This window comes from Cydia pomonella, chromosome 15 (assembly GCF_033807575.1).
Source record: "Cydia pomonella isolate Wapato2018A chromosome 15, ilCydPomo1, whole genome shotgun sequence".
NCBI classification, from domain to species: Eukaryota; Metazoa; Arthropoda; class Insecta; order Lepidoptera; family Tortricidae; genus Cydia; species Cydia pomonella.
In genome coordinates, this window is record NC_084717.1 from 3351829 (window position 1) to 3376552 (window position 24724).

Consider the following 24724-nt stretch of genomic DNA (forward strand, 5'->3'; position numbering starts at 1 on the left):
GTATTTTTTTGATGGTGCCCTTGGGGTTCCTTGAGATATAACGGAATGTCTAATTCGGAATTTTTGAGTTGGTTATGTTATCTTGCGTTGTTGATTTTAATAAATCCGATTGCTTTTGATTTTGAGAAGTATTATTAAGGAAATTTAGAGTTCAGCTGGAAAATGTTACGGTATTCAATGATAAATATGATATATTTTGTAGATTTTTATTTTTCGCTAAAACCGAACCGTTCGTCAGTCAGTTTAAAAACACGTTAAACGTTGGTATATCAAAATAGGGAATTCAACAGTTACTTATTTATGGTTTAAGTACCGTAAACTTTCTCCAATCAAATAAAAGGAGAATTATTATAGTAATCAAATATAGACAATGGCGTAGTAGAGAACCATCCATATCTACAATCGCCCGCATCAAAGTGTGCAAAATATCTGAATCCATACTAATATTATAAATGCCAAAGTTACTGACTGTCTGTCTGTAAACTCTTTACGCTTGAACCGCTGAACCGATTTAGATTAAATGTCGTATGGCGATATTTTGAGTCCCGGGGAAGGATGAGGATGGTTTCCGGGATGATAACCATCTTATTTCATCCCGGAAACCATACTTTAAGGGTTTGAAAAGGGGAGTGGAATTTATTAAAGAATTTTTTTATTTTATTTATATATTAAAATTAAAACTTATATATATAATACATATTTATTCCCGCCAAACTGTAACTCAGTTCTTTATACAATTTAACAACTTAACCTATAATTTTATTCAGTATTTGTGGTACCATATACTTTGAGGTTCTTTTTCCGTAAGAATTGTTCATTTTAGGTTGTACTAGTTTTTTAACTCTCACACTTCTAGTATTGTATCTATTACTAATTAACACTTTGTACTTTTCATTGTAATAATGCTCTAATCCTAATAAGTATGTGACTTTTTTATCTACAGGTAAAATTTAACATAAAGGAAAAGTGATATATGGATATACAAACGTCGTACTAATTCTACGCAGAAGTCATGGACAGAAGCTTTCTGTTATAATATATATGTTGGGAGCCAGAAGCGTGTTGTATATTAAAGCGTGTGTCGCGCAAGATATTTTATACGGAACCATTTCTCCCAATTTAATTCATCCTTACCTGAATCCTACTTCCCTTTGCTTGTCTCAACACGCCTTTGATCCCAATCAATCGAACAGGTCGCGACTTGTTTCACTCGATACCAAAATGGCTATTCACAACTTTTGTTATCCTTGAGCGACATTTGAGTCTTACAAATTGAACTCATCTTGTTCTTCAATACACATAATTATACAGGGTGTCGCGTAAGACGAGATCAAATACGAATCAAATGAAAGCCAATGACAGGAAACATTATAAGCTGTATGTATTATTTCGGCGAAAATTTATGTTTACGGAGAAATTTGACTCCATACATTGATAACCATCAGGGCCCGTACTTTTCATACCGTTGACGCAAAAATGACGTAATTTAGCATACAGGGAGTTGTTTTACAATACTACAAATTTAGATAACTTACTTATTGACGGGTATCAAAATAAATACTTGTTACGAGAATAAAAGCTTGTTACGCTCTTAAAAATCAAGAATATGTATTATTTAATATATTAATAATCTATTATTTATTTGAGTGGCAGTAAGATGAAGTTCAGTTAGATATTTCTGTACTGATTGTCAAGTATATGTATAACTGACGTAAAGAGGTTGATAAATGATTAATTATTACGAAAATATTAATTGGAATCATACTCTATGTAGCGTGACGTCATTTTTCTGTCAACGGCATGAAAAGTACGGGCTCTGATAATCATCAATCTTCCATAGATTCAATAATGATAATATGGTTAAATATGTTGTAGATACTGGTATCCCGACCATTCTTTTGTATGTGATAATCAATTACCTAGGTTACGGACAGAAGAGCCGCCTGATGAGAAACCTTTTGTAATTGCATATACGACTTGCATCCATACTTTCAAAATAATAAAGTTACAATAGCGAGCATACTACCATGCTAGCTACTTTAGCATGCATAACTAGGTGAGCGTGGTTCAGGTGAATACATTGAAAATACAGTGAAGTCTAAAATTATTAGGCCACCCAAGTAAGGAAACTGGGAAATAATCCGTGGGTAATAAGCGAATTTTGGTATAGTTAAAAACAACTGTACCTACTTACTTTCGGTAGCTTTTAAGAGTCCCTAGCAAGTTCGGTTCTCCATACAAATGTAGTTATGCTCTCGTTTTATAACGATTAGCTAGATTACTCTGAAACTTTGTACTTACAATAGGATAAGGTATCTGTACCCCTAGTGTAAATAAATTCGATTTCGAAACGTGACGTACGCGTTTGCGTTTAGTCTCATTTTGTATTGGATTTAGAAAGAGCGCGCCAAGCGGGACGTTTTGGAAACTCAAAATCCTATACAAAATGAGACTTAACGCAAACGCGTTCGTCACGTTATGATGTCGATAAAATTTACACTAGGGGTACTGTTCCTGTAATTAGTTTATGTAACTTCAGCTACCATAGTTTAAAAAATACAGCGATTTTAAGTTTTTAATGTAAAACTTGTTTTTGCTCTATTTCGTTTGTTTTATAAACTGGAGCTATATAAACTTATTACATGTGTAAAGTTTCATCACAATCCAACGTGGTTTTAAAATGAGAACGAAACTGGCAAGGTGAAATTTGGCCGAGCTTGTCGGGGACTCTTACCCCCTTATTCATAAACGTGTACTAAAGTTACGATGCCGCTGATCATCGTTTGTCCCTTTCCGACGTATTGGTATGATGGAAAGGGACAAACGATGATCAGCGGCATCGTAACTTTAGTACACGTTTATGAGTAAGTGTGTTAATGTTTTCTGTCATTAGCCTTCGTTTGATCCAGTACTTCGAAAGCGACATCCTGTATATAAATTAGCGCAGGCAAGATGTGCTAGAAGGATGTTTAAATAAGATCATTTTAATAAGTTTCAATATTAACTCGATAAAGAAATGATTATATAGCATAAATGTGAAATTATAATGACGAATTGTCTTAAAAGAAACAATAAAAGGAAAATGTTTTATGATTTACATTAAAAACAAAATGCAAAGATTGAGAAGGCGGAAAGAAAGCGAAAAGTGATTGCTTCAAGAATTTATCGGTTAAAGTTTAATGCTCAAATTTTCCTGATATTTAAATATGGAATTAAATTTGGAATAGAAGTAAGGGAAACGGTCATTAATCAAAGAGACAACTGATTATTTAACGGCCTCTTAGATTAGACAGCCATGAGCATACCCTGGTTTGACGGGTGCAATTTGGTCTGACGTTTAAGGAAAGGGGACGACCGGTTCTCCGTACAAACTTAGTCCACACTTTCCTCACTGGATATTGACATTATATATTTCAAAATAAATATGTTAGGCTCCTTTACTTAAAGCTATACCTATGGCGTATATCCGGGGTATCCCTTGCTGTATCCCACGCTGTTCGTGCTGGGAATGATAGGGTATAGCAAGCTAGAGGTGCCTCGCTTCATATGTAGTTAGGGTGCTGTTATTGGTTTGTCGCTTATCTATCGCATTAGGCTAAACCTGTAATGATAGATTTAAGTTGTATTAATAAATAAATAAAATAAAAATAAATATTTATTTATTTTAGCATTTATTTATTTAATCTTTATGGCACAATACAAAAAAGTAAAAATGGCCGACTTAATGCCTTAAGGCATTTTCTACCAGTCAACCAATGGGCCAAACAGAAACTTACAATTGGTGCGGATAAGAAAATCAGTACAGAGAGATAAAATAAAAGTCACTACCTAAACACTACATTATAGGTTTAGGTTTAAAGAACTTTATTCTCATAAAGAATTACATAATTCACTTACATGAGAAAATTCACATGTTAAAACTAAGTCTAAGCATACAGTGTACACAAAAAATATGTTATTAAATTCATAGTGGGTAGAAATGCATTACAAGATACTTATTACAAAAAAAAAAAATTTTTGTGGAATTTTTTTGTCCGATTGCTATTTCAAGGGCTAAAACAAAACATATCGTTAGGTACATTTAGGGCCTGTTTCATAATGTCCAAGTAAAGTCCTAAATAAGTTACTTGCCAAGTTGCCACTTATTTGCCGAATGAAGTGACGGTTGGTAAACACCAACTGTTTGCTTATTTGAAGATTGTGAAACCACAATCTTCAAATAAGCTTAACTGGTAGATAAATTACTAAAAATACCTTTGCAACTTGAGGTAGTTTTATCTGGCAGTTGTAACAGAACGAAAGGCAAAAAAGACCCATTAATATTTAGGTGATACTGAACTTTTACTATTAGACAAACCCTGAAATCGAGAACAAAATGGCTTTTTCATACTATTGCTGTTCTGTAGGGCTAAGATGGTTGGCTCTTTATCATTTGTCACCATGCCTGTCACGTTCTAACAAGTATGTAAGCGCGAAAGTGACGGGCATAGTGACAAGTGATAAAAATGGAACCATGATGCCGCCGCTGATGTTGAAATTTCCTGTGGGAGAGTAATTTTTTTTTCGCGGTTTCGGGGTTGGTCCCATAGTAAAAGATGCTCAGTATGACCTAAACATTAATAGGCCTCTTTCTTTGCCCTTCGTTCACATTCTGTATTTGGATACACCATAAATGAAATAAAACCCGTAACAAGTTATTAAATTTGAATCGGGCTCACGGTGTATATCTCGGCCAGGTAAGCGCGGCGCCCAGAGACCGTCTCGCAACTTTATGTATACGTCCTTTTAGTTTCATATTGTTATCCGACTGCGGGAAGTTGGGTCCCGTGTGTCTTTATGATGCAAATTTATCAAGTGTAGCATTATATGAATTATATCTGACAACCATTTAAAGTAATAAAGGTCTTTGGCTAAATTCTTTACTTAAAAAAAACTTTGTGGCAAATGTAATACGACTATCTGTAGATAGCTATCGCCGTCGGCAGGGTGTTCATCGTCACACCCTAGAACCTAAATGGTCGCGTACTGTGCGGTTTAAGAGGAATTTCCTCCCGCGAACGCTTCGGCTGTGGAGTGAGCTTCCTGCCGAGGTTTTCCCGAGGGGCTACAGTATGGGGTTCTTCAAGAAAGGAGTGTACAGGTTTGTAAAGGGTCGGCAACGCGCATGTAATGCCTCTGGTATTGCAGGCGTCCATGGGCTGCGGTGACTGCTTGCCATCAGGCGGGCCGTATGCTTATTTGCCATCGTCGTGGTATTAAAAAAAAAAGCACAGAAGCGCCGCGACTGTATTTTGCCCGCGGGATAGACTATCGGTCTTTTTCTAACTATTAATTCGATTCGAGGTGTACGGACCGGAAAGACCCATCCCACTATCAATAGCCCAGCGCTTATCCTATAGAAATAGAAATAGTTTATTCGTGGCAAAAATATACAAATAAAAAGAGGAACAAAAAACAAACTTACCCATTATATTATAACGCATAACATTACATGACACATATTAGCCACGAAATGGTCCCGATGATAGTATTGGTGGTGGTACTATGATTAGTTGTGACTTCAGAAATAGGCATCAATATTTGCCAGTTAACTCGGACTCACGATGTATGTATACTTCAGCCGGGAGGCATATTCAGATAGTATAATTTCTTGGTATCTCACGGTTATGGATATTACCTATCTGATGCTTTTCTTTGTTTCTTCTTCAACCAGAAATGTCACTGTTGACAGCTGACAGATCAAATCCATGGTATACATATCCAGGCGAGCGCACAGGATGCTAATTTGAACTTACATTTTGATGTCAAAAATAGTCATAATTATGTCATTTGTGACATTCGATGGTTAAAGGTACCTTATGGTGGTTAAGAATATTAATATAGGAGCGTCGATAATAAAAGCTTAGACAAGAACCACTATAAGGTACCTTTTCTCTGGAACGCCACATTTTGTTATCATTCGCACGTGCATTTGGCTCTTTCATGTATTGGCACGAACGAGACGCACGGGCGAATGATAATACAATGACATCATTTTGATATCGAAATGTAAGCTCGAATTGGCCTCCAGAGACCGTCGGCCAACTTTATATACGTCCTTTTAGTTCCACATTGTTATCCGACTGCGCGAAGTTGGGTCCCGTGTGTCTTTACGATGCAAATTTGCCTAGAGCTGGGCAGGTGCAGGGTAAATATAAATATTCATGATTTTTTTGCGAAAAAAAATGGAGTGCATGCATACAAATTATGATCAGGGGAAAATAATTTACCGTCGGCATGGTTTACTGATGAAATATTTGTAAACGTGTTTGAGAATTTTTAGAAAACAGTCCTGACTCCTTCAGAAAATGCAGCTGCTGTGTTCTTCTTCCTCACGTTGTCCCGGCATATTGCCACGGCTCATGAGCCTGGAGTCCGCTTGACAACTAATCCCAAGATTTGGCGTAGGCACTAGTTTTTACGAAAGCGACTGCCATCTGACCTCCAACCCAGAGGGTAAAACTAGGCCTTGTGGGGATTAGTCCGGTTTCCTCGCGATGTTTCCCTTCACCGAAAAGCGACTGGTAAATATCAAATGATACTTTGTAGATAAGTTCCGAAAAACTCATTGGTACGAGCCGGGGTCTGAACCTGCAACCCGCAACCTCCGGATTGCAAGTCGCACGCTCTTACCGCTAGGCCACCAGCGCTTCTCGGGACTTATGTGCGAAATATCATTTGATATTTACCAGTCGCTTTTCGGTGAAGGAAAACATCTTGAGGAAACCGGACTAATCCTCACAAGACCTAGTTTACCCTCTGGGTTGGAAGGTCAGATGGCAATCGCTTTCGTAAAAACTAGTGCCTACGCCAAATCTTGGAAGTAGTTGTCAAGCGGACCCCAGGCTCCCATGAGCCGTGGCAAAAATGCCGGGACAACGCGAGGAAGAAGAAGATTTCGTACGTAAGTTCCAAAAAACTCATGTACGAGCCGGGGTTTGAACTCGCGACCTCCGGATTGCGAGTCCCACGCTCTTACCGCTAGGCTACCAGCGCTTTTTATTATCATACTTAAATTATACTGGTATTTTTTTTATTATAATATGCAGAATAACGATATAAAATTGTAAATAAATGAAAATTAGACAAGTTTCCGTGACTTTTTCTATCAAGCCAACTGCAACGGGTTTGCTTAGAGCCTACGCAAATATAGTCTAATTCCCGAGTTGCCCTTGATTAAAACGTATTGATTAAACCGACCGCTGCAGGGGACCATCGAATGCGCCGACTTCTGGCCGAAGGGTGTCGTGTTGCGGAGGTTCCGGGGCAAACTGCCGAATCCGACACAAGAGCAGCCGATTCAACGGAGCCACGCCGTTTTGTCGCCTAAATAGTGTTTAGTTGTAATTTTATAAAATGTATAATAATATGTATGTTAGTCTGTAAGGTACTCATAGTGTTGTGTTCCTGCCGGTGAGTAAGGTTGCCAGAGCTCAACGAGGGGGGGCGGGTTTAGTGTCGGCAACGCGCATGTGACTCCTCTGGGGGGTTGCGGGCGTACATAGGCTGCGGAGGCTGCTTGCCATCGGGCGGGCCGTGTGCTTGTTTGCCACCGACGTAGTATAAAATAAAAAAAAAGGTATTTGTAATATGGGCCTTGTTGCCTGAATCAAATTTTAAATAAATAAATAAACCGTGTTACATTACGATACAAGTGCGAGTACAAATTCGAAACGAGTGGCGATATATTAAAACACGACCGAAGGGAGTGTTTTAAATCGACATGAGGCGCGAATTATCTATTCGCACATGTATCGTACAACGTTTTACAGTACATAATATGGCCCTTTAAATGTATGACACAGTAACGTAATATGCTAATTTGCGTACTAGTGCGGTAAAGTAGCACCATATGTATTGTAAAAATTATTTATTGAAACTGCAATATTGCGTTAAGACAAAAGTGGAGAACCCGCACTAAATCGCCTTTTCATACAATAGTAGTCCTCATTTTCCTCTTTGGATATTATTGAAAATATTTTGACACAATTTGTTGTATATCGACCACAGTATAATTTTTTCGATTTTTTAATTTATTATAAGAGTTGGAAGCGTTTAAAAATTTGTATGAAATCTGCTTTTCGCACCATTTTAACAATAATCAAAAAATCTAAAAAAGTTAAACTTAGGGGCAAAGCGATCGTTAATAAACATTAAATTATGTAAAAATATTTTCTATAATGTCAACATCCAGAGAGGAAAATGGAGACTACGGTTTTATGGAGAATCGGCCGTCCCCCTTCCTCGTAACCCCCTCTTAATATCAGTAAAGTCGGTAAATTACGTTTATCGAGTCTCGCCACACCTCTAGCAACGTGCAAAGTATCGCCTCTGCCAGTGGTCAGGCCTGATTATTCGCCCTGGAACCTACGATCTCGGATTTTTCGCCATTCTTTACCTTCGAGGCTGGTTACACTGGAATGGAAGTGTAAATAGAGCCAGCTCTTGGTACAGTACAGGTGCATCTGTACCTTTGTTTGAAAATGTAGTGGTAAACTGTTTATTGTACAAAAACACATAAAAGTAACTTACAATTAGGAAAAGCTAAGTACAATGGCGAACTTATCCCTTCAATGGATCTCTTCCAGAAAACTTTTGAGAAGATGAGAGGAGAGAGTGAGAAGAGGCTGAGAGGCAGCAATATGTACAACCAGAAAAAGTCAGTGTTTTAAAAGTAAAACTCATTTATATTTTGAAATGAAATGAAATGATTATTTTATCTCACGTGCATGGGAACATGGCAAAATGGTAACTCCCTAGGGAGTTATAGCTTTTCTTTTAAATTATGTCACTTATTCATACAAACCAAGTAGCATAAATGAGTTTTACTTTTAAAATAATGACATTTATAATTTAATATTACTATTTTGTTTAAAATTAATTTTAATTTCATTAATTTAACAGCCGTTTAAAATATTTTTACATAATTTTCTATCGTGGCTGAATGCCTTCGATGCTTAACCTGTCAAGAAATTACTAAATTCACAGTGTTTAAGAATTATTTCTAATAAAATTTAGTTTTTTCTTCCCAAGTGTGATGAAAAACATTGTGTGTAACTCCGGGGGTAAGAATATTGCAAACTCGGGTAGGTATTTAATTACCACCCTCGTATCCAAAATTTCACTTACCCTCCTCGTTGCGCAATGTACTATTTTTCACAATCCATAACTCTCGTGGGAACAGGCCTTTGTCCTTTAAATAAAATCTTTTTCGAGAAAATGTGATGAAAAAGATATAATTGACCGTCAAAAGTGTTCCTGTTAGTACTATTATCTATTCTTTGCCCTAACTGTACTCAAAAGAAACAGAAACCAACAGCAGTTGTCATCCACATCCCGCGAATTTCCTACTAATAATGACTTTATGATGACTTGAAGCGTTACAAATATTTTAATCTCCGGACACGTCAGGGGATAAATAAGGCTGATGACATCGCGGATTGATTCATGTTTACCACGATGGTGGCAAAAAAGCTTAAATTGCCGGCAACGCACTTTAAATCTGTCTGGTGTTTCAGCTGTCCATGAGCGACGGTAATCGTTTACCATTAGGCGATTCGTCTACTCGTTTGCCTCCTATGTCATAAAAAAACAAGGATGCGGCGCGCCTGATGCACAGCCAGCCTAGCCAAGGTGACAATAGTTTGCGCTACGACAACAAAGCGTTATCCGTCTTTCTATCGCACTAATATGGAAGAGTGAGAGAGGCAAATAGCGTTTCGTTGTCGTAGCGCAAACGATTGTCATCTTGGCTAGGCCCCCAGTTGATCCTGTTCTATCATTCCGGAGGTCGCGGGTTAAAACCCCGGCTCGTACCAATGAATTTTTCGGAACTTATATAGGTACGAAACATCATTTGATATTTACCAGCAGCTTTTGGGTGAAGTAAAACATCGTGAGGAAACCGGACTTATCCCAATAAAGCCTAGTTTACCCTCTGGGTCGTAACGTCAGATGGCAGTCGCTTTCGTAAAAACTAGTGCTTCCGCCAATTCTTGGGATTAGTTGCCAAGAGGATCCCAGGCCATGAGCCGTGGCAAAATGCCTGGACAACGCGAGGTAGATGATGAGGTATGTTCTGTAATATCTATAGGTGTATGTGTAGGTAGGTATACATCGTGATTTGCGCATAATACCAACGTCACTTTCCAACACTGCGCGTTAGTAAGAGAGCTCTATAATATATCATGCCATGTCACCCGCGATTAACCGCGAACATAAAACGCCTCGAAAAGAAAGAAGTCCGTTGAGTTGCCGCCCTTAAGCGGTCCGTCTCCTCCTAAATCTGCTTAATATCTCAAATAAGGCTTTTCATTATCTTTTTATGACTGCCATCAACTTTGCCGAAGTAGATTTCTAAAGAGTAGTCCATCTTCATACATAGAAACGGTACGGTAGGTATGGTACTGGCCATCAGATATATCTGAGCACGCACTCTAACGCCTTCACAATAGAGGCGTGTTCAGATATTTGTGAGCACCTTGGCCGCTCCGGTATATCTGATGGCGACTGCACCTTGCTGACAACCGGTCTAGCCAGTGGGTAGTGACGCTGCTTACGAAGCCAATGATCCCGGGTTCGAACCCCGGTAAGGGCATTTATTTGTGTCATGAGCCCATTTGTTCCTGAGTCATGGGTGTTTTCTATGTATGTATATAAGTATATATATCGTATGTATGTATGTATATCGTCGCATAGTACCCACAGTACAAGCTTTGATTAACTTGTGACTAGGTCAATCTGTGTTAGATTATCCTCAAATATTTAATGATTTATTTATTACTGAGAACAGTCAGTGCGATAAAAATTGCAACATCAAATATAAATAAATATTATAGGAACATTTTACACAGATCAACCTACTCCCACAGTAAACTCTGTAAGGCTTGTGTTGATGACGATATATATAATATATTTAAATAATATATAAATAGCCATATACCTTGATAGAAAACATACATGACCCAGTAACAAATATTTGTAAATAAACACACAAATAAATGCCCTTACCAGGATTCGAAGGGACCTCCTGTTTCGTAGGCAGGGTCACTACCGACTTTACGAGTACGTAATTCATGTTTTGACGGCCTCCTAACCTAAACTAAACCCTAACCCCATTACCCTACACTACCCTACCGTAGGTACCCTACTATCCTACCCCAGAATTACGAGAGTGCCAGTTGGGGAGAGTTTCCAAAAAGTTGGAAAAGTCCTCGGAAATTTCTTGAGAATTTCACAAGTTTCATCAGTCAGTACCTAGAATTATTCTGAAAGGGGTCATTTCGTGGCTTATATATTAAACAGGTTACGTGTTGTTTTCTTTTTTTATTTTGCCACGAATAAACGCTCTCTTTTCTTTAAATGAGATAGGTTGCTGTCTTTGTTCCTATACTCTGACTGGCCGAATTGATTGGACGTTTTGACCCCGACATTAGACAGTTTTACGAGTTTAATGACTTTAGACTCTTTTGTTATTTCCTGTTTTACATATTGATATAAATATTCAACGGTTTTCATCGGGGGCAGTATTTCAATCGTTTTATTGAGAACGCGTGACACGGCAACTGATGGGCTTTTTGTCCAGTGGAAATGTTTCCTCCCTCTCTAGAGGCCTATTTGAATTGTCGAAGTGACAGTGGTAACGTGGCTACGTGGTCAATTAGTCATCTCATGTGATACCATATGGTACTGAGCGGGCAAAATGCCAAAAATATGTACACGACACCTTAATATATGGGCAATAAGGTCGTTCATATAATATTTTTGGCACTTTTTCCGTGACGATATTTGGGTCATTCTGCAAAAATCTCATTCGTCTGGCCATACCTATTGGCAAATTCGCAGGAGATGCCACTTTATTAGCATCTCATTTTTGGTGACTGTGTAACCCGCACCAAGTTCCATCTACAAACATACCTGCTGAGCGGAATCTCCTGCGAATTTGCGAATAGGTATACCCAGGGGAATGAGATTGCTGTATAATGACCCATTTTGTACCTTGATTGTATCAGTTTTAAAATCAGTATAAAGAAGTAAATCCAGTCCACTTTCCTTGAGATTTCATTTATACAAGTTTCACTCTATTTTTGAAAGAAGATTAATTTATAATCTAACAAAGAAAATCTTTAACACCACCTGTAAAATTAGATTATGAATACCTCCTTCCCCAAGTCATAACTCTGATAGTACCTTCCTAACACGTCATATCGAACCAACACCCACTCACAGGCAATTTATTTTCCAAAATTGTTCATCGTGCAAGTTAATTTCTTAGATATACCCTCACTTTACCCTCCATATCTCTTACAACAAATTTTAATTCCATTCAAAATTGAACTGTATTTTCTACGCAGCAGAATCGATATTGCAGTGGTAGTATCGGTGAGATACGAGGGTGTTGAAGTAAGTTGCCTGCCCCCGTATTACGGCGAGGTGCGTCAAACCAGCGGGTCCTGAAGGATGCGCGACGTACGTGTCACTTGCCGCGGCGCGCGGTTTGAATTCCAATGCTGTGTAGTTTGCGTGATGCTAGCGGGGCTTGAACGATTTCCCTTATGACATTTAAATACCTTAACTATTTATATTGTATCGACTAAAAACATGCTGTACCTGTCTTGACCACATTGTGTCTTATAAGAAAGGATTTGGTTTCAAATGTATGTCTTATTGGAAAACAGGATTAAGGTGCCTTTTTTGCCTTTAAAAATCTTTATTATTCATTCTAAGCGTATCTTTCTCATGTAGTTGAAAGATCCACTAAAGTTTTATCAATCAAAAGTGATTATTATTATTAATCATTTTATTCTCATAAGACACGGTACATACGTGTTACATCTGAATAGTACTGCCAAACTGTGAAGCGGTTTGATGGCAGCTAGTTTCGCTCTTGATATCCATTTGTAAACTATTCCAAAACCGAGATCGAATATAATAGTTCTTCTAAAATACATAGTTTTAATTTATAATTAATTAGTGAATATCTAACTAGAGTCAGTTGGAACATTTACAGTAACTTCTCATTAAAATGATTTTTAAAATAAATAAGTAACGCGGATAAAGAAAATGGAATACATTTATCACCAAGCCCCGCCACCGTCACGCGCATATTATAAAAGCCAGACGCACTCGATATTTCACACACGAGAGCGTACTTATTTAAGGGATCAGAGGTGCAGGGCCTGATTTATTCACGGGCCCGTGCTTAGATTGTTACTTGACGTAAAGGAAATGGGGTACATTCAGTTTGGCGCGATAGCTTAATGTTACGTCTTAATGGGTGCTGCTGAGCTAACGCACTAAGAGCTGGCCCTGGAAAATGGTACATGATTTGCTATATCTTTATTACAAGATACAGGTATCTAGCAGGTGTTCAAAAAAAAAGAAATGCCAAAGTACCTGAAAAGTACCAAAGATGTATCATTTATAGAGAGCAAGTTATTATTGCGGAAAAAAAGCGCAGGCAACGAATACTCGTACAAATAACTTCAGATGCCACCTGGCAAAACAAAAATGACGTATGCCAGCTGAAGGCATATTTGGCCTCATTTTTTTTATACCACGACGTTGGCAAATAAGTTTACGGCCCACCTGATGGTAAGCAGTCTATGGACGCCTGCAAGTCCAGAGGTATAACATGCGCGTTGCCGACCCTTACCCCGACTGAACCCCATACTGCTGACTCGCGGGAAATCCTCGGAAGGGAGCTTATTCCACAGCCTATTCCTCTTAAACCGCACAGTACGCAACCATTTAGGTTCAATGGTGTGAGGATGAACACCCTGCTGACAGCGAGCGGTGCGGTGATAGAAAGTGGCCGTTGTCATCAATGGCATCACATCAAACAATTCTTCAGAGCACAGCCCATTACAATGGGTAAAACACACAAGGAGGCAAAGTTTCTCCTTAGACTTAAATACCGCTTGTGAGTTTAGGATTGTCGACGATTCGTACAGCGCGCCTTTGGACCAAGCTGGCACCCAGGTGCTCCTGCTCAAATGTGACTTTCCGTCACTTTCTATTTGATGTTGACTGTACCATTCTCTAGTGCTAGCTCTTTGTCTATAACTGTATAATGGGAGCATTGTCGTAGTTATCGCTTGTGTTTTGATGTTACAGAGAATCTTGGTATTATGAAGGGGAGACGGTGATCCCAATTCAGAAATGACTTAAGTGACAGTACGTGTGGTGCGAGTTAGGTCGTTTTGTATAGTTATTTGTTAATGGTAATGATTTGTTTGTAGGCATTATTGTGACAGTAATGATCTTATCTGGAAATTTAATTAATTGATTTATGTATAGTTATAGGTATTGTGAGGGAATCAGTGACGGAATATACAGGTATTATATATTATGTCGTGGCTATATCATAGATTTTCATCATTAGGTTAGGTTTGGGTATGACTTTACCATGATGTGGCCAACCGATCATTTCATTAAATGATTCCAAATCATTAAATGATTCCAAATCATTAAATGATTCCAAATCATTAAATGATTAATTCTAAGATCTGGCCACGACATATGTAGACAATGGTTGACAATAACCTTTTTACAGGCTTTTATTTAACTTGCCCTGTTAGTATGTATGGATGTATCTTATAGTGTGTCAAATTTTGGAAGTTAAATTTGACCCACTTTCCGAATGCAGAATGAGCTGGAAATTTGAATACATTTGTAAGTCGGGTGACAATGCAATATTATGGTACCGTCGAGCTGATCTGATGATGGAGACAGGAGGTGGCCATAGGAACCCTGTGATGAAACAACGCAACCTAATTGTGTTTGGGGTTTTTAGAATTCTCTCGATGAGTATTAGTTGCCTTTGGAGAGAAAAGTACAGTCAGCAATCAAAGCTTGTAGCAAAAATATTTTTTTTGTTAAAAACTTATTTACTTCAAAAGTCATGTCATCGCACGCACAAATAAATGCCCTTACCGGGATTCAAACCTGGGACCATCGGCTTCATAGGCAGGGCACCTACTAGTCCAGACCAGTCGTCACAATAATCAAATAGTCAATATTTGAAAACTGTTAAGAAATGTGTTTGTTATGAGTTATAACACAAATCGTCGTCCGTCCGCTGCACCAGTACATCAATTAACCGGTGACCCAGTTGCAGCCAGGCCGCGTGAACAGCTAACGCGAATATTTACCGCCGCACCAATAATAGTTCGGAAACAACAAAACGCTAAAATGTACCCACCAATTCATATGACTAATGAATATTAATTGGGAAACTGCCTGGCCTGTTTTGGCTCGTCACGAAAACTCTGGTGTCGTGTAAACAGACTGAGGACATGTCACGGGCGCTGTAACTATTTTCGCCATAAATGGAGCTGGCGGGACTCTGCGCTCTGCGACTGTGGTGAAGAGGTCCAAACCATCGAGCATATTATACAGCGATGCCCTTTGCACTCTTTTCCAGGCCCCCCGGAGGATCTGTTTTAATGAACACCTGACGCAATCTCGTGGCTTGACCCTGAATGTGGATTTATAATTATTTTATTAGCTATATTGTTTGAAATGTTAATGTTAATATGCCATACGATTAAATAATAAATTGAAAGACTTACAGGCGTATTCTAATTTTAATTTATTCATTCTTTTAAAATTATGGCTTCAGTTCAATGGGACTATTTCGCCAGTATCAAGGTATTAGGAGCTTTAAATACGACTAAAATTGTACGGTTAGTACAAGACAGTGTACGGTTATTATATTAGCCCTTGTAAAGCGGTAGCTGGACTTTATAAGGAGCACGTGGACTACCGGCCGTTGACTCCAAAATGGTGGCTAAACGCGTTTCAAGATTAATTTTCCATTCACTGCACACTAACACATTAGTTTACTGTATAATAAGCTATCGATATTATACTTTTAACAATATTAATGAGCAAAAAACAAAGGAATTAATCACGAAGCATAACTATCAAGATAGCGCTCGAACCGGAAGTCCGGATATGAATTCAATCTGGATTAGATATGGATCGGATCTGTCAAAAGTAACCTTATTCGTTGAAGAAAATATCTAATTCAGATCGAATTGATATCGTATAATTAAAATTAGAATACACCTGTTAGTGCGATATCAGGATGCTAATTCAAATTTATATTTTGTTGTCAAAATGATATCAAAAATGATGTTGTTTCGTCATTATTAGCCCGTGCGTTTCTCTTGCGCTAATACATGTACGGACAAGTGTGAACGAAGTACCTCAGTAACCTCCGATCCAGTGTTAATGCTAATTCTTTTTACAGCTCAATAAGCTATGCCCATGCCAAGTCCCAATTTTCTAGATTTGTAAACAGATGATTGTAATTTTGTAATTTCAACATATCCTACGAGGTAATTAGGTAAAATCAAGGGTTTACATACGTACATACAGTGCGTGTGTGTATTGATTCCCCGACCATTTTTAGCAGATTATCGATTCTGATTCATTCCTCTGCCAAAGGACCCATCTGCGAATCGTCTGCGAAACGAATGAAGCCGTGATTTTACTCAGGGAATAATGGGAATATAATAGGGCACTGTGTGTAGTTCATACAGTAAAAACAAACTACTACATCTAAACATCTTCCTTCATTTATCTTTCAGAAACTCTGAACTCTCACTAAGCGATGTAATTTCGCACCCTAATGACGTAACCACCCGCCTCTCTAGTGGCCAACGAACAGTTTTCAAATTGCGAACTATCGCAGCATATTTAAATAGCCGTTGGCGCTGCGTTCCGATATTATATTTATTCGTCCAAACGAGCCACTCTGTTGATTAAAGCCCTAGTACTAGTACGCTGGAGTTGTATGCATTTATAACTGCCAGCTTGTGCAGAGTGAATGGGGGTACGTAACCGTTAACTTGCTCTACATCGCCTATCAATATAATATTTTCTCATTAATAAAACCATCGCCCCGATTAAAATTGCTGTTTTTGATTTCAATGGCTTCCCGAATTTTTCTACTATAGAAACGATTCTATTTAGGGTTATGCAGCTCAATCCAATGGCCCTGATTTGAGTAAATGCTCATTAACGGCAGACTTGATCACTTGACGATTTCTGACAACTGTGATGTTCCTTCACTGTTTCCGCTATGGTGCGCTTCGTTTCGCCGGTATAGGACCTATTACTGCAATCGATCTTATAAACGCCAGGGTACTGGAACGAGATAACGTCTTTCGGTGAGCTCAGGTGTCCTGCGATTTTGCATAAAGGTGTATACACCGTCTTTATAGAGTACTTCTCGACTACTGTGTCAACTTTAGCCGGTACCCCTTTTATATACCTACCGTTAATAATGTCGGTTGCCTGAAGACATCATGGGCATATTCAGGGCGTTTGACTTTTGTAAATCCCACCCGTTTTGGTAAGTAATAATGTGGTAAATTAGTACACTAAATATCTGCTACTTAATAGATACCGATTTAAACTTTCACGATTTTTACTCATTATAATTTAACAAAACGGGACATAATCATGTACAGTAAGTTTTTTAATTTACCTTCGAAATTTCGAGGACGGTTTCGGAGAAGACTGCGAGACCACGGGGACAACGACGATGTCCTTTAAACGTCGGAGGTAAATTTAAAAACTTATTATACGCGATTAAGTTCCGTTTTTTTTTTTATATACTACGTCGGTGGCAAACAAGCATACGGCCCGCTTGATGGTAAGCAGTCTCCGTAGCCTATGTACGCCTGCAACTCCAGAGAAGTTACATGCGCGTTGCCGACCCTAAACCCGCCTTCCCTCGTAAATTTAAATTATAATAAATGAATACCAATTGTATATTCTTTCAGGAGCTCTTCAATAAATATAACACCTTTTTTAATGCTACAACTATTTTTAATTACGTTTGAGAAAAAATACAAAAATGTGTGTTTGCTTGACCGCGATCGGATAGCGTCTGTATGTCGAGTGGCGGGGTGCATGCTATTCAGAACACGGTGTCGACACGGTGCTGCTTGCCGCAGGTGCGCGGTGTTTTACTGTGTCTGAACACCAATTAATATTTAGTTTTAAATTTGCCGTCTTGCCCCTCTTGGAATACATGAGTGTTTGTAGGGATTTCACTAGGATTCTTCTCGTTATTTTTTAAAAGTAAATGTTAAATTATATTACGTGCATACGTTTAAAAACGGGTTTTTTTTTAAATTGCATTTTTATAAGCGTTTGCGTTTTCACAGACGGATTTCATAATTACAGTTCCGTTAAAAATCTTTTTGAATTTACTTCTCTCTGATTACATTATCGATTCATCGTTGACTCTCTTCAAAATCAATAAAATACTGTTCCAAATGGATTCCAACCGCGATGAAAAACAAAAGATATTTATTCTAAGCCCGAAAACTTCCAAAAGCTCGTATGCAATATGAAACACCAGTTCAAATTTCAACTTAATATTAACTTAGTCGAGGTTCAATTTCGAATCAACTTGGCTGTTCAACGATGTAATGAAAGGGTATGGGATTCTTTAGGAGGATGTAATATACTCCCACGCATGACTTTCTCTTACAAAAACATACGTCGTATAACCTGTAGGGCTATGATGGTCGGCTCTTTATCATTTGTCACCATGCCTGTCACGTTCTAACAAGTATGTAAGTGCGAAAGTGACGGGCATAGTGACAAGTGATATAAATGGAACCGTGATGCCACCGCTGTAAATGCCGCGATGATAAAAGTAACCTAATATGAGGTTCAATTACCCTTTATTAGGGTTACGCGGACGATATATACAGGCGAAGCTCTCAGTACATCTTTGACTTCAGTAAACGGTGCAGATATCTGATATTTAAGTTAAAATTTGAAGTTGAAGTTTTGACGACAGGTCTGGCCTAGTGGGTAGTGACACAGGCAGCTGTGAAGCCGATTGTCCTGGGTTCGAATCCTGGTAAGGGCATTTATTCGTGTGATGAGCACGGATATTTGTTCCTGAGTCATGGGTGATTCTATGTATTTAAGTATTTAATAAATATTTATATATGTATTACATATTACGTTGTCTAACACACAAGCCTTATTGAGCTTTCTGTGTGACTTAGTCAATTTGTGTAATAATGTCCGGCAAGGCACTTACAACCCCTCTGGTTTTGCAGGTGTCCATGGGCAGCGGTAATCGCTTACCACCAGGTGATCCGTCTGCTCGTTTGCCTCTTCTATAATAAATAAAAAAAAAATTATTTATCAAAAGTAAAAACGCACAATCTTTACATATCCAACGATTGTCCGCCCCCGGTTATAGGTCACCGATCGATGTCAGAATGACAGTGGACACACTGTATTATTCATACTTGTGTTATTATATCTTCATCCACCTTTCTCAAATTGCTACGATTAAAAACAATCTTTACATATCAACCGATTGACAATCCCCCGGTTATAGGTCACCGATCGATGTCCGAATCATACTAAACACACTGTTTTTATACTACGTCGGTGACCTGGATGCATATCTCAACGACTAGCCGGAGATTGCTCAAAACCGAGACGAGTGGAAATCGAGGGGGGAGGCCTTTGCCCAGCAGTGGGACACCGTATAGGCTTATAATAATAATAATAATAACGTCGGTGGCAAACAAGCATATGGCCCGCCTGATGGTAAGCAGTCTCTGAAGCATATGTACGCCTGCAACTCCAGAGGGTTATTCATACCTGTATTGTATATATTCATCCACCTTTCTCAAATCGCTACAATCAAGCACGTTCTTTATATATCCGATCAACTCCGGTTATAGGTCGCTGATCGATGTCCGAATCACAATGGACACACTGTATTATTCATACCTGTGTTTATCTTCATCAATCTTTCACAAATCGATACTATCAAGAAAAATCTGTACATATCCATCGATTGACTGTCCCCCGGTTGTAGGTCACCGTTCGATGTCCGAATCACAGTGGACACACTGTATTATTCATTCATACCTATATTATATATCTTCATCCACTTTTCTCAAATCGATACGATCGAGCACAATCTTTACATATCCGCCGATTGACGGTGCCCCAATCGATGTCCGAATCAAAGTGGATATCCTGTATTATTCATACCTGTACCTGTGTTGCATATATTCATCAATCTTTCTCAAATCGATACGATCAAAAACAATCTTTACATATCCGACTGACCCAGGTTATAGGTCACCGATCGATGTCCAAATCACAGTGGACACATTGTATTATTCATACCTGTGTTGTATATCTTCATCAACCTTTCTGAAATCGCTGCGATCAAAAGCAATGTTTACATACCCACCGATTGACTGTCCCCGGTTATAGGTCACCAATCAATCTCCGAATCACAGTGGACATCCTGTATTCTTCATACCTGTGTTGTATATCTTCATCAATCTTTCTCAAATCAAATCGATACGGTAAAAGCAATATTTACATCTCCGACCGACCCCGATTATAGGTCACCGATCGATGTCCGAATCACAGTGGACACACTGTATTATTCACACCCGCCTTTAGGCCTTGGAAGTGTTACTTTTTACTAAGAAGTTTTTAGACATGCACTAAAAATACGTATATTTTTAATTATAACAAAGGAGATCACCTAATTTTTAGGTTTTAGGTAGTGTAAAAAGAAATTGACGTATTAAAATATGTAATTGGATTTTATTGGACTGCATCAAATTTCCCTAAAGCTATCTGGAGCTACGAAACGCTAAAAAGCTTAACGCCCATATTTTAGGCTTATATCGCTGGAAAACTTCCAAACTGGAAGTTACAAGTCGTCAAGCTCATTCGGGTCAGGGTATAAATTATTCATACCTCCGCTGGTTTATAATTAGTGGGCACAAGTTTCGAGTGACGCCTTGCGGAGACCGGCTAGAATAGACCATCTACTTGGTAAAAGGAACGTGCGTTTCCATTGACCAAGTAGAACTATGGACCATTTTACTTGGTTCATACAAAAGCGCTAAAGATGTATTCAGGCATAGGATTCTCTTGACAATCTGTTCGAGAGATCGGGCTTTTAGTGGCGCTTCGGTGGTTCTTCTACCAGAAATGTCAGTGTTGACAGCTCACAAATCATATCCATAACAGTTTGATAACAAGAACTTACTTTATCCCAATCCTTTTAATCCAATTTGGGTTGGGCTACTAATTGCTGCGGCTGTAGTTAACTACAAGCTTGATTTTTAACGAGAAAAGAAAACATCTTAAGGGAACTACGAACATTCCAGTATGATGAACATATTATTGGGTACAAAATACCTTCAGTTATATTTCTTGTTCACGTGGTTACTTAGTGCCTAGCCAGACGTATAATTATACGTTCGTGCGCATCACAGGTCGTTGTGGAGAATTCTGTGGATGGCCAAGCATTGGATATAATGATGATGAAGATGATGTCCCATGTCATGTCCAATGAGTTGATAGGAAAATTGATTGATCGAGGTTTTCTCGAAGGGCTACAATATGGGGTCCTGCAACACAGTAGTGTACTGGTTTTTAAAGGGTCGGTAATGTTGTAAGTTGTTACTACTTACCATCAGGCGGGCCGTATGCTTGTTTGCTGTTATAAAATCATAGATCAGTAACACGCAGCGCGTAAAGCAGGCACTAAACAGGCTGCTATATCTGCACCCATTGCCTTAGTTTCTGTATAAAATACTATACCTTCGTACAAACCAAATTGCTTAAAGTCAAACAATACTCTATTGTAGTGGGTCCTAATTGAAAGCATCGATTTATTGGCGATTATTCCGAATCGAAACTGGTTAAATTGTTTAATTCGGACCAATCAGATTTAATTGAAAGCACTAAGTTATTGGTTCATTTACAAATGGCTATTAACATTTGACCTTTGAGTAAACTGATATTATTTATAACCGAACTGTCATAAATAATAATGTAACAAGTCAAACCGCGTGCTGAGTAGCGTCGCTTTATTTAATAGCTACAGTAGCTACTAATAAATACATATTATAAATGAGAAAGTTCGTATGTCTGGATGTTTATATGTTTATTCCTCAATCATTCAAATGCGGATAAACAGCCCGCGTAGCCAACGTGCCTATCGTTCACGCTCCATGGCGAACGAAACGCAACTGTCACAGTCGGACTAATTTAGAAGAGTGATAGAGAGAGATGACTACGCTACGCTACGGAGCGTTAACGATTGTAACGTTGGCTACGCGGCCAGATTGGAAGTTTAGCATATTAAATCTTATAACCTTCATCAGAACATAGGATATTTTTTATTGCGAGGATCACCCTCTGAGGATGATATGGGAATTTGGGGGTGAGAAGTTAGTAAGGCAACCAGGGAAGAGAGGGGCTGAGGACTACTATGGAGACGAAGTCATGGGAAGATAATAGTATAACTAACTTGATAAAGCCAATAAGCCAACGAGTAATAATTTCTCCCTTATAGTATTGGGAAGAAGAATACGAGAGCTAAAGTCATTCCAACGCCGCACTAAGGTGCAAGATGTCAGAACGTCATTACCAAACTAAAATGCAGTTGAGCGGGATATGTTGACAGGCACAGTGATGGCAGGTGGACCAAAATGTTAACAGAATGGTGGCCGCTTTCGGACGAAAGGAGCGCCTGGCGTCCGTTGGCTCGTTAGGTGGACGACATTCGGAAGATTGCAGGTCACTTTTGGGTGAGATTAGCTCAGGATAAGTAGCATACCCGAAGAGAGGCCCTAAGGCCCCTATGCTTAGTGGACGGTATCGGTAAAATGATAATATGATGTGATGATTCAGAGCGTTGTCATGACTAAGGAAATGGTGGAACGGCTGGACTTCGGGGACTTTTGAAATATGATTATGAATATGAAGACATGTGTTCCCATCGGTGCCCGGCTGTGACAAATGGGAATACACCACCAATTCAGGTCCAATGCGTCCAAGTCTTCTCGCCATCTCCTCGGTCCTGAAACAGAATAAACCATGGAAAAATGTGTTTCTCGCGCAAGTACACGGGTAAAAGCTATCAATTCTATTTAGTTTCACAGGTATTGCCTTTGAAGCCAAGTGATAAATTATACATTTTCAAAAGTGAAATGTTCATGAATCTAGCCCGCTGTTCCATTGTACCCCTAAATACGAGTCACCGTAATGATATTGGTAACCTTTGGCAACGTTGATTTATAGGTTTACGTAACTTTAATATATTAGGATCTATGAAACGTACGGTCGGAGAGTTGTGCACGGATTTTTTAGAAGTTGTAGCGAAGAAACTATTACACCGTTACTCAAGTTTTTTAAAGCCACAATGGTTGTGAACGTCTGAATGTTAATGTCTTGAATGGGTCACCGTTTAGCTGTTCAGATTTGATTGGTAACCTTTGGTTATTTATAAACTCCCTACAAGCCTCATTTAATCTGTAATTTTGAGTTATGTGTTTGTATAATCTCATGATAAAACATAAATTAACTAATTGAGTCTAAAGTTTTATGAATAAGAAGTTAGGACTTCACTACGACTTATAAAACAAAGTCCCCCGCCGCGTCTGTCTGTATATATGTATGTATGTTCGCGATAAACACAAAACTACTGAACGCATTTCCTTGCGGTTTTCACCTATCAATAGAGTGATTCCTGAAGAAAATTTAAGTGTAGAATTTGTTAAAGTTTTGTGTAACCCGTCTGAAGCTAGTTTACAATCAATAAGTTTATGGTAAAAAAATAATTTCTAGTACAAACTTTTATCGTTGACTGTACTTTTCTTTCCACAGGCATCTAATACTCATAAAAATGATTCTAACAACCTCAAACACAATTAGTTTGCGTTGCTTTATCACAGAATTATCATGGTCACCTCCTGTCTCCATCATCAGATCAGCTCCATGTCATCATAATATCGCATTGTCATCCGATTTACATGTATATGCAAAACTTCAGCTCATTCGGAAATCGGGAAGTGGGTAAAATTTAGCTTTCAAGATTTGACCCATACTCACAGGGCAAGTTAAATAAAAGCTTCTAAAAACAAGAGACACGGGGTTACTTTACGTCCACATAAATCCGTACCCCTAGTGTAATTTTAGTCGATAGCGAAACGTGACGTACGCGTTTGCGTTAAGTCTCATTTTGTATGGGTTTTTGAACAGCGCGCCAAGCGGGACGTTTTGGAAAGTCAAAAATCTCATACAAAATGACACTTAACGCAAACGCGTACGTCACGTTTCGCTGTCGAAAATATTTACACTAGGGGTACCGTTCGTTTCTTACTAATACCCATTTGAACCGAACTATACAAGGCTATGCACATAAATCGCTTCCACAATTACGGCCCAGTTATAACAATATGCGACCTGGCCCGAAGGTTAGGCCCTTAGACCTCAGACCTAGGGTCTAAAGGCCTGAATGCCGACCCGTTTAAATGGGATCTGGATTTCGCAAAGCGGTTAGCTCAACAAATTTGTGATTACAATAACGGCATAGCGTATACAGAAGTGAAACTGATCGCAGGGGAATCTTGTTGTTGTTAGATAGATAGATAGAATACTCAATATTGGCACACCTCAGTTAAAAGATACAAGAAAATAAACAATTGATTGAATGTAGAGGCAGACAACAGGCGGTCTTATCGCTAAAGAGCGATCTCTTCCAGACAACCTTCGGGTAGCGGAAATAGAGAATTTAATTTAAAAAAGTAGGTTTTGCTAAACCGTTATGAAGCCTACATTCATACACACAATTACAGTGAATAAATATACACAT